The sequence below is a fragment of the Ctenopharyngodon idella genome, chromosome 15, assembly GCF_019924925.1.
Source record: "Ctenopharyngodon idella isolate HZGC_01 chromosome 15, HZGC01, whole genome shotgun sequence".
NCBI classification, from domain to species: Eukaryota; Metazoa; Chordata; class Actinopteri; order Cypriniformes; family Xenocyprididae; genus Ctenopharyngodon; species Ctenopharyngodon idella.
This window is the reverse complement of record NC_067234.1, coordinates 33555934-33570126: the sequence shown is the minus strand read 5'-3', so window position 1 is coordinate 33570126 and position 14193 is coordinate 33555934. Positions and strand designations below refer to the sequence as shown.

The 14193-nt window shown below is 38.5% G+C and overlaps 1 protein-coding gene across 2 annotated transcripts in view; it reads left to right on the top strand.

Moving 5' to 3' along the window:
• The window catches only part of grm5b (glutamate receptor, metabotropic 5b), a 67664-nt gene that overhangs the window by 30169 nt on the left and 23302 nt on the right, over positions 1 to 14193 (top strand). The gene's annotated exons all lie outside the window — the stretch shown is intronic.

Genomic DNA, 14193 nt, shown 5'->3' with positions numbered 1-14193 from the left:
TTGCTCTTAAAGGATTAGCTCACTTTGAAATGGAAATTACCCCAAGCTTTACTCACCCTCAAGCCATTCTAGGTGTATATAACTTTCTTCTTTCTGATGAATACATTAATAAATATATAAAATATATAGTTATATTAATAAATATCCTGACCCGTCCGAGCTTTATAATGGCAGTGACAGGGGTCACGAGTATGAATTGAAGAAAATGCATCCATCCATCATAAACATACTCCACACGGCTCCGGGGGGTTAATAAAGGCCTTCTGAAGTGAAGCGTTGCGTTTGTGTAAAAAAAATATATCCATATTTAACAAGTTATGAAGTAAAATATCTAGCTTCCGCCAGACAGCCTTCCGTATACAACTTACGCAAAAAATGGAACTGGCGTCACGTCAGTTAAGCTGAGTTGAAAACGAAAGGTGTAGGACGTAGCGTAAGCATTTTGAACTGCGAGAGTTTTACACTTTCTTCGTAAGTAGAATACGGAAGGGGGTCTGGCGGAAGCTAAATATTGGAGTACGTTTATGATGGATGGATGTGGTTGGAAGCACTTTCTTCAGCTCATACTCGTTGATCCCGTTCACTGCCATTATAAAGCTTGGATGCGTCAGGATATTTATTACTATTTCTCTGATTGTGTTCATCAGAAAGAAGAGAGTCATATACACATAGGATGGCTTGAGGGTGAGTAAAGCTTGGGGTAATTTTCGTAAACTAATCCTTTAATAGACTATTTGTAAACACATTCTATCTCTTTAACCGAAATTATTGTTACAATCATGACCGAAAACAAAAACAGCATTCAATCTTTGTCCCTCAGCTAAAATGAAATGATACCAAAACCGCCAGTAGGTGGCAGCAAATCATTGTCTTAACGAGTTAGTCATTGAATCATTCAGTCAAATGATTCGTACAAAACGGCTGATTTATTGAGGGACAAAGCAGAAGTGACTGAGTGAGTCGTCGAGACTCGTTCAAAAACGCGGATTCATTCAACGAAACTGAAACTGTGTTGCTCAGAGACACGCAATGGCTCTACTGTTTGGAACAATTTCGTTGGCAAAATAGAGGAAAAACAGACAATATTGTATCTAAAATGTAAGTCACCTAAAAGGCTAACAACTTATTGTTTATTGAATTGTTGTATAAAATCAACACATTTGCAAACGTGCTGATATTCGGGAAAACAGCACTTTTGCTCGTGTGATATTGCTTATAAATATTAAAAACAAGAACTTATGATGCAACATATTTTGGTTTTTGGGTCAGTAGGCGGTCTTTTGTGGCTGTTCGAAGACATTCGACCACATGAGCATTTACACTATAAAAAAACAGTCTGGTCGAATGCGTTTTCACTACCTCTGGAAGTGGTTGAAAGTGGACAAACCTAAAGCGTTTTAGACCCGTTTACACCTGTATTTAGCATCGTCCGCTTGTGATCCAATCGACCAAAACACATCTTAATAACAGGGCCTTAGAGTGATCATTATTTTTTTTATTTGCACACAAACACACACACACATTCATGTATGTTTGTCAAACTTATATGTGCCAATCATCTAGTTTAGTTTTATTGCACTTTTTTTTTTACTTATTTCTTATTTTATAATTATATTTTGAGCTCCAAAATAACAAAAAACAACACAGAAGTGTCATAAAAGTAGTCCAAAGTATCTATGTGTGTTTGACTTTTTCAGCATCAGCTGTCAGCTAGTCCAGATGAGAAACTACAGGAAGTTACAATCATCATAATCATCATCATCATTGTCATCTTCATAACCATCACCATAATCATCATTGCATTATCTTCAGGTAAAATGTGTTTCACAATCTAGTCTTCTCTCTTTGAGTCTGGCCGCTGTAAGACTCTCTCAGACACCGTTATTACTGCGTTTACTGCTTCAGTCTCAGGTCAGATGGAGTGCTTCCGTCGGTCTGAAGAATCACACAAGATCTGACTGATAACCACAAAACAACACAGTAGGTGTAGGCAGAAATTAAAGTGGTGTGCACTGTGAGGAACACACTGAAATTTAAGTCATTATTCACAGGAAATCTTTCTAAGTTCTGAAAAAAAAGAATTTTCTTTTTTTGGATGATCTATTCCTTTATCTGTGTGCATCTCATGCATGTGTGTGACTCATATTGTATCATATTTTGTCTAGTCCAAATACTGCTCATTTACACATGGAGAGACCATCTGACCACCATGTAAAGTGACCAAACAACAGTTTGCATTTTTAATATGATGTTTGGGCCGGGTAAATGTGAAATTGGACTTGACAGCATCAATTTTTTATCAGTTCATGCATCCATGGGAATCAAACCCATGACCTCGGTGTTGCTAGCGTCATGCTCTACTATTTGAGCCACAGGAAAGCATATATAATGAAATACTTACATTATATAGACAAAAACAGTTCATCAAAATATCTTCTTTCAGAACAAAATAAAGTCATGCAGGTTTGGAATAACATATCATACCATAAATTATGACAGTTTGTTTTATTTTTGGGTGAACTGTCTTGGCCCTAGAAAGGTCTTAGCCCTAAATACCTCCCATAACATCTTAATAATGCCCTAGCAACCACTTAGAACACCTTAGCAACGCCCTAGCAGCCACCCAGAACACCTTAGTAATGCGCTTGCAACAACCTAAAACACCTTAGTAATGCTCTAGCAACCACCCAGAACACCTTTGCGACACCCTAATGACCTCCCAGACCATCTTAGTGACACCCTAGCAACCATCCAGAACACCTTAGCAACACCAAATTAAACATAGCATCTACTTTGTCAATATAGGATTATGTCAAATCTTGCCAAATCCTATTTCTTGTACAGAAGCGTTCATTTCAGCATTGGGGACTCGTAAACATGACTTCGTTCCCTGGTGGAATGGTATAAATCTGTGCTTCCCGACTCCCGGAAATTGCGTAAAGCCAGACAATGAGATTATAGCTTGCCGCTTGAGAAGCTCTTGCCATGTTTTTGTGCAGTAGGCATCAGCCCAGGTCTCAGACACACGACAGTCTAGAAACTGCAAACAAATAGAGCAAACTTCATGATCATTAAAGGCCCTGACAGTGTTTATGATGCGTTTCCTGTCTGCCTCCCTCTCAGGCAGGATGGGATGTTTGTGCGGTGGTCTGTGTTCCATGCGGAGGAGCTGTCAAGTCTTCGTCATCCTCCTCTTCCTCCCGGCAGTGCCGAAAGTGTGAGAGGAATATTTAACAGTTGAGAGAGAAGGAAAGCAGAGAAATCAGGACGAAAGCGTGTGAAAGACAGAGCAGGCAGCAGAGAGAGTGTTTGCACTAATGTGTTTGTTCAAATTAGCTAGAAAACAAATGATATATAATGGGATGATTTTTCACCAATTGGCTTTTAATTTACACTCTAATTTGATTCAAATTATTAATCAAATCAATGACATTTAATTGCTTATAGCAATATCCTGAGGCTGAGAAAAGCTTCAAATTATGATAATTGTAAAGACTTTTGTGTGCAGACGAAAGCAATAAGCAGTGATAATGGTAATGCAACAATATATTTAATTGGTAGTCTATGTTTACATGCATTTAGAGTTGTGTCAAGGCTCGTTTTTTTCTTCCAATCATAAGAAAATCCCTTATTATGGAATCCGACATGCATGCATATTTTTTTTTTTTTAAATAATTAATTAAAATAACATGTTCAATTGGCATCCCCACTTTTAAATTCTAATAGGTCATATATACTTAAAGGCAGACTTAAAAATGAAAAGTGTGTGTGCATGTGTGTGTAAATTTCCCTCTGTTAGACTACTGATCTAAGGCCAAAGATGAAACACAGAGGATCAAAGCATCCCAAAGCTCAAGGTCTGTCATTTCTGGAGCACACACACGTACGACAGAACAAAACATCTGCTCAAGAATGCACTCGCACTCACATATACATACCCACACATTTTTGGAATAGGCATATCTAGATACCAGGACATCACAAAGACGGTGGACAAAGAGGGTGATTTTATAAGGAGCAACCACCCAGAACACCTTAGCAACTCCCTAGCAACCACCCAGAACACCTCAGCAACACCCTAGCAACCACCCAGAACACCTTAGTAATGCCTAGACACCAGAACATCACAGAGACTTGAGGGTGATTTACTGAGAAATAAGCTAGAAACCACCCAGAACACATTAGAAATGCCTTAGTGACCACCCAGAATACCTTAGTAACGTCCTAGAGACTACCTAGAACACATTAGCAACACTCCAGCAATCTTCCTGAACACGCTAGTAATGCTTTTGCAACCAACCAGAACACCTTCTTTACTGTGAAGCTGTTTTGAATCAATCTGTAGTATATAAAGTGCTATATGAATAAATGTGACTTGACTTGATTTAGCAACACCCTAGCAACCACCCAGAACACCTTAGCAACACCCTAGCAACCACCCAGAACACCTTAGCAACACCCTAGCATCCACCAAGAACACCTTAGTAATGCCTAGACACCTGAACATCACAGAGACTTTAGGGTGATTTACTAAGGATTAAGCTGAAAATCACCCAGAACACCTTAGAAATGCCTTAGCAACCACCCAGGGTACTTTAGGTAACGCCCTAGAGACTACCTAGAACACCTTAGCAATGCCCTAGCAACCTCCAAGAACACCTTAGTAAGCCCTTAGCAACCAGAACACCTTCTTTACTGTGAAGCTGCTTTAAAACAATCTGTATTGTATAAAGTGCTATATAAATAAATGTGACTTAGCAACACCGTAGCCACCACCCAGAACACCTTAGCAACACCCTAGCATCCACCAAGAACACTTTAGTAATGCCTAGACACCTGAACATCACAGAGATTTACTAAGGAATAAGCTGAAAACCACCCAGAAGAACACCTTAGAAATGCCTTAGCGACCACACAGAATACCTTAGTAACACCCTAGTGACTACCCAGAACACCTTAGCAATGCCCTAGCAACCTCCCAGAACACCTTAGTAATGCCTTAGCAGCCAACTAGAACACCTTCTTTACTGTGAAGCTGCTTTGAAACAATCTGTATTGTAAGTGCTATATAAATAAATGTGACTTGACTTAGCGACACCCTAGCAACCACCCAGAACACTTTGGTAATGACCTAGCAACCATCCAAAACACCTTAGTAATGCCCTAGCAACCACCCAGAACATCTTAGAAATGCCTGGTGAACAACGCAGAACACCTTAGCAACATCCTAGCAACCTTAGCAATTCCCTAGCAACCACACATAGCACCTTATCAATGCCTTAGCAACCACCTAAACCAGGGGTGTCCAATCCTTCTCCTGGAGGGCCAACATCCTGCAGCCAGATCCAAAACACTTTTCTGGAAGTTTCCAGTGAGTCTGAAGTCCTCGATTAGCTGGTTCAAGTGTGTTTAGTTAGGGTTAGAGCTAAACTCTGTAGGATAGTCATCCTCCAGGAGCAGGTTTGGACACCCCTGACCTAGAACATCCTAGTAATGCCTTAGCAACCAGTTTTTTGTTCTTATAAAATGAAAAATATAGTTATTTGTACTATTCCGTTTTGTGCTGCTTTTGGTTTATATGCTCATTTTTAATAGTTTCGTGTGTGTTGTCATGTTGGGCATGGCCATCCTGTGAGGTTTCGTGGACGGGGCTTGTTGGATTACAAACGTGCGAGAGTAGGAATATCCCAGATCCTCTTACGCTCTTGCTGGAGGATCTCGCACACACAAGCCCTTCACGAGCGGCTCACACATCTGCCCTCTGCTCATTTCCGCCACAAGCAGCCTGTAGGGTTTACAGAGATGAAACCGGCTCTCCCGGCGAGAGACGCCCGTGTGTCAGCGTTAATGGACCTGTCTCGCTGAACTCTCACGACAGTGATCTCTATGGCCCGCCTGACATGCATTAGCCCTGTCCTGCCCGCAGCATTTACCCCACAGACACACACTGAGTGCTAACTGATTAATGACAGTCCAAGTGAGTGTGTGTGGGGGGGCACGATCGACAGAACTATTCTGTTCCGTTTCCTTTCTCGTTCCGTCAGTGCTGCACTCTGAGCTGGAGACGGAGCAAAATCAGAACCAATACCCTTCCACGGCTTGTTGCCATAGCAACAGAATTGTCACCCATACCAACACCCCCCGCCAGCCTCAGATTTAGTCAGAGAGGGATGTGAACAGACTGAGAGAGACTTTAAAGAGAGGCCTCTGGAATTACCATGAATATCTCGTTCTGCCTCCAGGATTCTCGCTGATGAACTACCACAAACATTCACAAACACGGTACGGATGACGTCCAAAAGTCACTGCTCAGACCTCGATGGTTTCTTAAGTAAACGTGCAACTTCTGGTCAGTGTTTAATCAGTGTTGGTGAATCTGCTTCTCAATCTCCTCATAATCTAACGTTAACTACACAACCTAATGACTAAAAGTAACTGCATAGAAGCTTTTTAGGAGGGATATATATTTATATATATTTAGAATTATATTTATATATATATAACTTCTATTGGAGGCAGTAATAGAAGAATACTGAGAGAGAGAATGTCTGAAAGCATTGAGTGAAGTGTGTGAGTGTCTACAAAGTTTCCTAACCTGCCAATCAAAATGACAGAAACATTTGCGTGTGAGAAACCCTGTGGGTCACCAGCGTGTGTGCAAATTTCAGTATTTTGGTGTGTGTTTGATGAGCCAGCGCCCTCCAGTAATCTGTCTGCCAAACTTGACAGCGTGTGTGTGTGTGTGTGTGTGTAACCATCATTCTAATGTGAGTGGGTCTGTTTTTCTGTCCTGTCAGATTTTACTGTGTGTGTGCAGATGGACACAGCATGTGTTTTTGACCTCATGAATCTGATACGCAGCAAGCCTAAAACACGCACACACACCACTTTGCCTGACATTTGTTTTAAAGACCGAAAATAAAAAGATGAACTCCAAGTGAGAGTAAATCGTACATGCTACAAAACTAAAACCATATTTAAAGGGTTAGTTCACCCAAAAATGAAATTTCTGTCATTAATTACTCACCCTCATGTCGTTCCACACCCATAAGACTTTTGTTCATCTTTTTGATGAAATCCAAGAGGTATCTGACTCGTCTATAACCGACACTTTCAAGGTCCAGAAAGGTACTAAAGACACTGTTAAAAAAGCTGACGTGACTACAGTGGTTCAACCTTAATTTTATGAAGCGACGAGAATATTTTTTGTGCGCAAAAACAAAACAAAAATAACGACTTTATTCAACAATATCTTCCCTTCTGTGTCATTCTCATAATTTGTTTACATTCAGCACTCCCAGATTCTACATCAGAAAGCTGCTCACGTGATCAGCTTTGGGCCTGCGTTCAGGCGTAACCACGGACGCCTTCACTGTGCTTACTGCGGCAATTACGTAAGGATGATTATAGGGAAGATTAGGGTTGAACCACTGTAGTCATGTCGACTGTCTTTAGTACCTTTCTGGATCTTGAAAGTGTCTGTTATATTCCTGTCTATGGACGAGTCATATACCTCTCGGATTTGATCAAAAATATATTAATTTGTGTTCTGAAGATGAATGAAGGTATTCACGACATGAAGGTGAGTACTTAATGACAGAATTTTAATTTTTGTGTTAACTAACCCTTTAAAGGGATAGTTCACCCCCTAAAAATTTATTTCATTTATCGTCATTACCTTTACCATTACCTATCAGCTTTATGATAAATAACCTGTAAGACTTTCATTCGTCTGTGGAACACAAAATGGGATGTTTAGCAGAATGTTCATGCTGCTCTTTTTCAGACAATAAAAGTGAATTACAGCTGTCAAGCTCCAAAAAATGCCAAAAAAAAAGCACTGGAAAAGAAGTCCCTATGACTTTGTGTATCCTAGACTATATATTTAACCAATATGGCGATATGGCTTAGTGCAATTATCAAATCGCAAAGGCTGCAATTTAATTAAATATATGAGTTGTGTATCAGAGTAAAGCACGGCACTGTGTTCATTTACACACATGCAGATCTGCCGGCTCATTTCACAGTAAATGCAGCTCCACGTGAACTCATCTCTCACTGCGTTCGAAATCTCATACTGAGTAGGTACTACATTTGAATTTGAATTTACTTAGTGAAGTACAGTCTTTATAGTATGAATATGGGTAGTATGAATGAACGGACGTACTACATCCGCCATGTTGTTACTGTCATGTGACCTACAGCAGTTGCGTCGCTTCACTGCCATTCATAAATCCTCTCCCGTGGCCTCATGGGATAGTAAAGTGTCCATCGAATGCGCACTTCAGAAACCAAGCTGAAGTAGTAGGTCATTCGGGTCCTTTTTTGCCTGATGTTTTTCGAATGCTATGAATATAGATATACTACTCTTTTGGCATACTATTTTTCACATACTATATTATAAGGAAGTATTCAATTTAGGACGCAGCGCCTGCTTCCGCTCTGAATTTGGGTTGCTTATGTGCATGTGCGTATGCAAACACAACCTGTGGCAACCACCTTCCCAAAATTGTAATGAGAAGCACTTATAAAGGGGACCTATAATGCCCCTTTTCACAAGATGTAATATAAGTCTCTGGTGTCCCCAGAATGTGTCTGTGAATTTTCAGCTCAAAATACCCCACAGATCATTTATTATAGCTTGTCAAATTTGCCCCTATTTGGGTGTGAGCAAAAACATGCTATTTTTGTGTGTTTCCCTTTAAATGCAAATGAGGGCCAGAAGAGGGCGGAGCTTTAACAGCTTGTGCTTCGGTTGCTCAACAACAACAAAGCTGGAGAATCTCACCCTTAAACAGAGGATTCTTTAAAAGAAAATATCTCACTTTGCATTGAACTTCGTAACTTTGCAGATGTTGTTTATGCTCAAACAGCAACATTACACACTAACTAAAGTTAAAAAAGTGAAATCATAATCAAGGACCCCTGTAAGGGCTTCCTGCGGTTTTCTGTCAAAATAAGAGTTTGATGGTTTAACGTTTGAAAATCAAAAAGTTAAGACTATCTCAAATGATTGGCCTTCTCATTGATGAGCGCAGGCAAACCAGGCAAACCAGCCTAAAAATTTAACTTTTTTGTAACTTCTTGTCATCCTAAGCACAAACAGAGTGGTGCGTAATGGAGCGCAGCAGAGCAGCATCAAGAATGTCAAATATTGGAGGGGACAATTTGGCCATTTCTAATTATTGGGGAGGACTTGTCCCCCTCAATGCCTATGGTGGTTACAGCCCTGGAATATAGTGGACAAGTCATATGAACAATACTTTCATTTTTGGGTGATAGCTTTAATTGCTAAAATCAAAGAAACAGAAATCGTTTGACTGAAAGCCATATTTTTGTTCGTGTTTTGTGAAGATTTTGATTGTGAGGTTACCCGCGCTGTGTTGTTTTACCGTGTGTTTTTGTGTGAAGGACAGCTGTGGCCAGTGTTTTGACTGGCTGTAGTAATTGCGCTCTATTTTCAGCTCTCTCTGAAAGCTTGACGATCACCCATTATGTCCTGACTTAAACGAATGGAAAGACCACAGCAATCTCTGTCTTTCTCTATTTACTTTTCATCTCTTCTGACACCTTCCCGAACCCCTTTTACCACAAACCCCTTCATGCTGCACTTATTCTGTCCTTTAAAGTCAAATAAGATCAAAATCGACCCAATTTACCTTTTTAATACATGTTTCTTGTCTTATTGTGAAATATTAATCAGTGCATGTTACTACAAAGACAATATATATATGTGATTTGGAAAAATGTCATTTATAATTTGTGAAAATGTTTTCGATGTTAATCTATTTAGTATATACAGTGAAATATTATTATAGTGATATTTCTTATTCTTTTTTTTAGTTTTTTAAAAATATTTTTATGTAGTAGTAGTAGTAGTAATAATAACACTTATTACAAAAACAGAAAACGAAACGTTAACAATTGTTAGCAAAGTTAACACTGTAGATTTGGGTTACAAATGTTTCATGTTGACTTTAAGCTCTCGCTTTCTCTCTGTGCTCATTTTCTCTCGTTTGGCACCCAATTAGCAGCCGATCCAAAGACGTCATAACATTTTACACATGACAGGAAAGCAAATAGGAAATGAGAGGAGATCTGGTTTGATCTGGGCTCTATGGTCACAACACAATTCATTTGAAGGTTGTAACTGTCAGAGCAGAGAGAAGGATCTGATGGAGGGACGCTGAAACACGCTGACACTGTCCTCCTGTGACCCGTGTGTGTGTGTGTGTGTGATTTCTTTAACGTCCTCTGAGTTCCATCACCTCATGCTGATCAGCACATGTTTGCTGTAAAACCTTGGCGTGTCTTCTATGTTGTCATGGCAGCAACACTTGCGAATCACTCAGGTTTGATTCTACAATCACGAGTCTGTTTGAAATGTAATATTAATGTACGCTAGCATTCAAAAGTGTTAATTTGTTTTTAAAAAAATCGTATTGACCCAAACTTTTAAATGGTAACTGTGTATTCTTTGTTTTCTTCAAGAGTTGTTTGGTTTAATCAGTGTTAGAGGTGTTGTTTATTGATCAGGGATTGATCAGTATTGCTGAGAAAGACCCAGAGGGAGATTTAAGTCACACAGTGTTACACTATTGCTTGAGCTTGACTTATTTATATTTGTCTCTTCATATTCACTGGGGATTGGAGAAAGTACTTTGACACCAAAAATTGCACTCTGCATCTTTAAAGTTCTGTCATCATTTTGTTCCAAACCCGACTTTCTTTCTTCCTCAAAGCACAAACAGAGATGCAAGGAGATGAAAATTTTTTGTCTGCTCATTTAAGTTCTTCAGGAGAAATAAAAAGGACACAAACGAGTCAGTATTTTCATCCAGTAATCCAGAATTTGTTGAGAGTCTGACTTTTGCAGAGTTTGGTATCTTGGCAAATCTGAGTTTTTCTGAGACGTTTCTCTTCTGAAACTCAAGAGGAGGCTGTGGAAGCTTGTTTCTGCCATGGAATAAAAAAATAAAAAAGGTAATTGTGACTTTTTATGTCACAATTCTGACTTTATATCTCACAATTCTAAGTTTATATCTTGCAATTCTGAGTTTATAACTCGCAATTCCGAGTTTATATCTCGCAATTCCGAGTTTAAATCTCACAATTCCGAGTTTATCTCACAATTCTGAATTTATATCTCACAATTCTAAGTTTATATCTTGCAATTCTGAGTTTATAACTCGCAATTCTGAGTTTATCTCACAATTCCGAGTTTATATCTCGCAATTCTGAGTTTATCTCACAATTCCGAGTTTATATCTCGCAATTTTGGGTTTATCTCACAATTCTGAGTTTATATTTCACAATTCCGAGTTTAAATCTCACAATTCTGAGGTTATCTCACAATTCCGAGTTTATATCTCGCAATTTTGGGTTTATCTCACAATTCTGAGTTTATATCTCGCAATTCCGAGTTTATATCTCACAATTCCGAATTGATGTCTCACAATTCTGAGTTTATCTCACAATTCTGAGTTTATATCTCGCAATTCCGAGTTTAAATATCCCAATTCAGTTTAAATCTCACAATTTTGAGTTTATATCTCGCAGTTCTGATTTCATATCTCTCAATTCCAGGTTTATATCTTACAATTCCAAGCTTATCTCACTATTCTTATATTTCGCAATTTAAACTTTTTTTTTTCTCGCAATTGTGACTATTTCTCACAATTCCAAGTTTATAATTCACAATTCTGACTTTTTTTCTTGCAAATCCAATTTTATATCTCACAAATTCACGTTTATATCTCAAAATTCTGAGTTTTTATCTTGCAATTCCCAATTTATATCTCGCAATTCCGAGTTTAAATATCTCAATTCAGTTTATATCTCACAATTCCAAGTTTATCTCACAATTCTGAGTTTATATCTCACAAACTCTTTTTTTTTTTGCAATTGACTATTTCTCAAATTTTAAGTTTATTTTTTGCAATTTCAGGTTTATTTCACAATTCCAAGTTTATAATTCACAATTCTGACTTTTTTTCTTGCAAATCCGAGTTTATACCTCACAAATTCGCATTTATATCTCAGAATTCTGGTTTTTATCTTGCAATTCCCAATTTATATCTCGCAATTCCCAGTTTATAACTCACAATTACAAGTTTATCTCACAATTCTGAGTTTATATCTTGCAATTCTAACTTTTTTTTCTCGCAATTGTGACTTTGTTTCTCGCAATTCTGAGTTTATTCCTCGTAATTCCAGGTGTGTCTCACAATTACAAGTTTATAACTCACAATTACAAGTTTATCTCACAATTCTGAGTTTATATCTCACAATTCTTAGTTTATATTTTGCTATTCTGAGAATTGAGAAAACTCAGAATTGTTAGATATAAAGTGTGAATTGCAAAATATAAATGTACAATTCTGAAAAAAAAATTGAATTGTGAGATAAAAACCTGCAATTATCTGTTACCTATATTTTTATTCTGTGGTGGAAGCAAGCTTTCATAGGAGGCACATGTGAGATAACTGGGGTGTTTTTCTGAGAAACATCTGAGAAGCAGGAGACTTAGGGAAAATCTTAATTTGCTCTCCATTTAATCTCAGTATTCGATAAACAATCGAGATATTAACAATCTCATTTGTGATTTTTCTTCCCTTTTGAGAGAGAAGCAGAGAGTGAATGTTCTGGAGTGTTCTCTGTAATGGTTTTCTCGTGGCGGGGCGGATGAGATTTGGGGGTGCAGCTGTGCGAAAGCAAGAACAGATATGATCCTTCACAAATAAACGAGTCCAGGCAATATCCATCTGCCTGTTCATTTCCCTTCCTGACGTGACCGATGGAAATAAACAGATAGTGGAAAAACACAAATCCAATAAATACAGACGGAATCTAAACAGGCGGGTAAACGAGTCAATAATGTTCACAGGTAGATGATGCTTATCTGCATTTATTAATAAATGTAAGAAATTTAATTCCACCGTGGCAAACAGGAAGCTCTTTATATACACCCACACACACAGAGGCTTTTGAGGTCTACATGCTGAAGAGCAGACGCCCACATGTGTGGCGCTTGTATGAAATGTGAGAGGTCTGTTGTAAAGAGACTTTCATAACACACCGTCGGCTTTTTTTTTTAATAGATACTTACAAGTCAGTCACAGTTACATACTGTAAGTGTGTGTCTTATGATTTTCAATTTAGTCATAAAATTTTCATATTCAGATAGCTTTATTTTGCATTTCCAAAGCATTAAAACAACATAGAAAATAGACTAGAACAGCTGAACAACTGAAATAGCATTTGAACGAGCAATATAGAAGGAAAAAATATATATAGATAATAAATTATTATGATACAGAAATCATGTAATTTCCTGTAATAATGTACTACACATTCCTCCACAGTTCAGATTGTTTCAGTTCTTGAAGCTGATTGGTCAATCTAGCATAAATTTGTTTCCCAAAGTAATATTTTATTAGATAATTTGTTGTCTATTAGCCATAATATTCTCCATAGAAAGGTTTTTTCTACCTTAATGTTTAGAGCCTGAATTTAGGGCCGTCAAGTTAACCCGACAATAACGCATTAACAGTTAAGAAATGGCAACATTAAAGCAAGCTTTATTTGACCCTACGAATCACCCGTAGTTCAAGCCAGGGTTGCCAGGTCTGCAGTTTTTCCCTACACTAAACATTATCTCATCCAAAAATCGCAAACTTCTGAAATGCTTAGGATTTTTAGAAATCTTGGCCAACTGAAAATATGAACATGAAAAGTATGAGCATGTACAGCACTCAATACTTAGTTGGGGCTCCTTTTGCCTGAATTACTGCAGCAATGCGGCGTGGCATGGAGTCGATCAGTCTGTGGCACTGCTCAGGTGTTATAAGAGCCCAGGTTGCTCTGATAGTGGCCTTCAGCTCTTCTGCATTGTTGGGTCTGGCATATCGCATCTTCCTCTTCACAATACCCCATAGATTTTCTATGGGGTTAAGGTCAGGCGAGTTTGCTTGCCAATTAAGAACAGGGATACCATGGTCCTTAAACCAGGTACTGGTAGCTTTGGCACTGTGTGCAGGTGCCAAGTCCTGTTGGAAAATGAAATCTGCATCTCCATAAAGTTGGTCAGCAGCAGGAAGCATGAAGTGCTCTAAAACTTCCTGGTATATGGCTGCGTTGACCTTGGACCTCAGAAAACACAGTGGACCAACACCAGCAGATGACATGGCACCC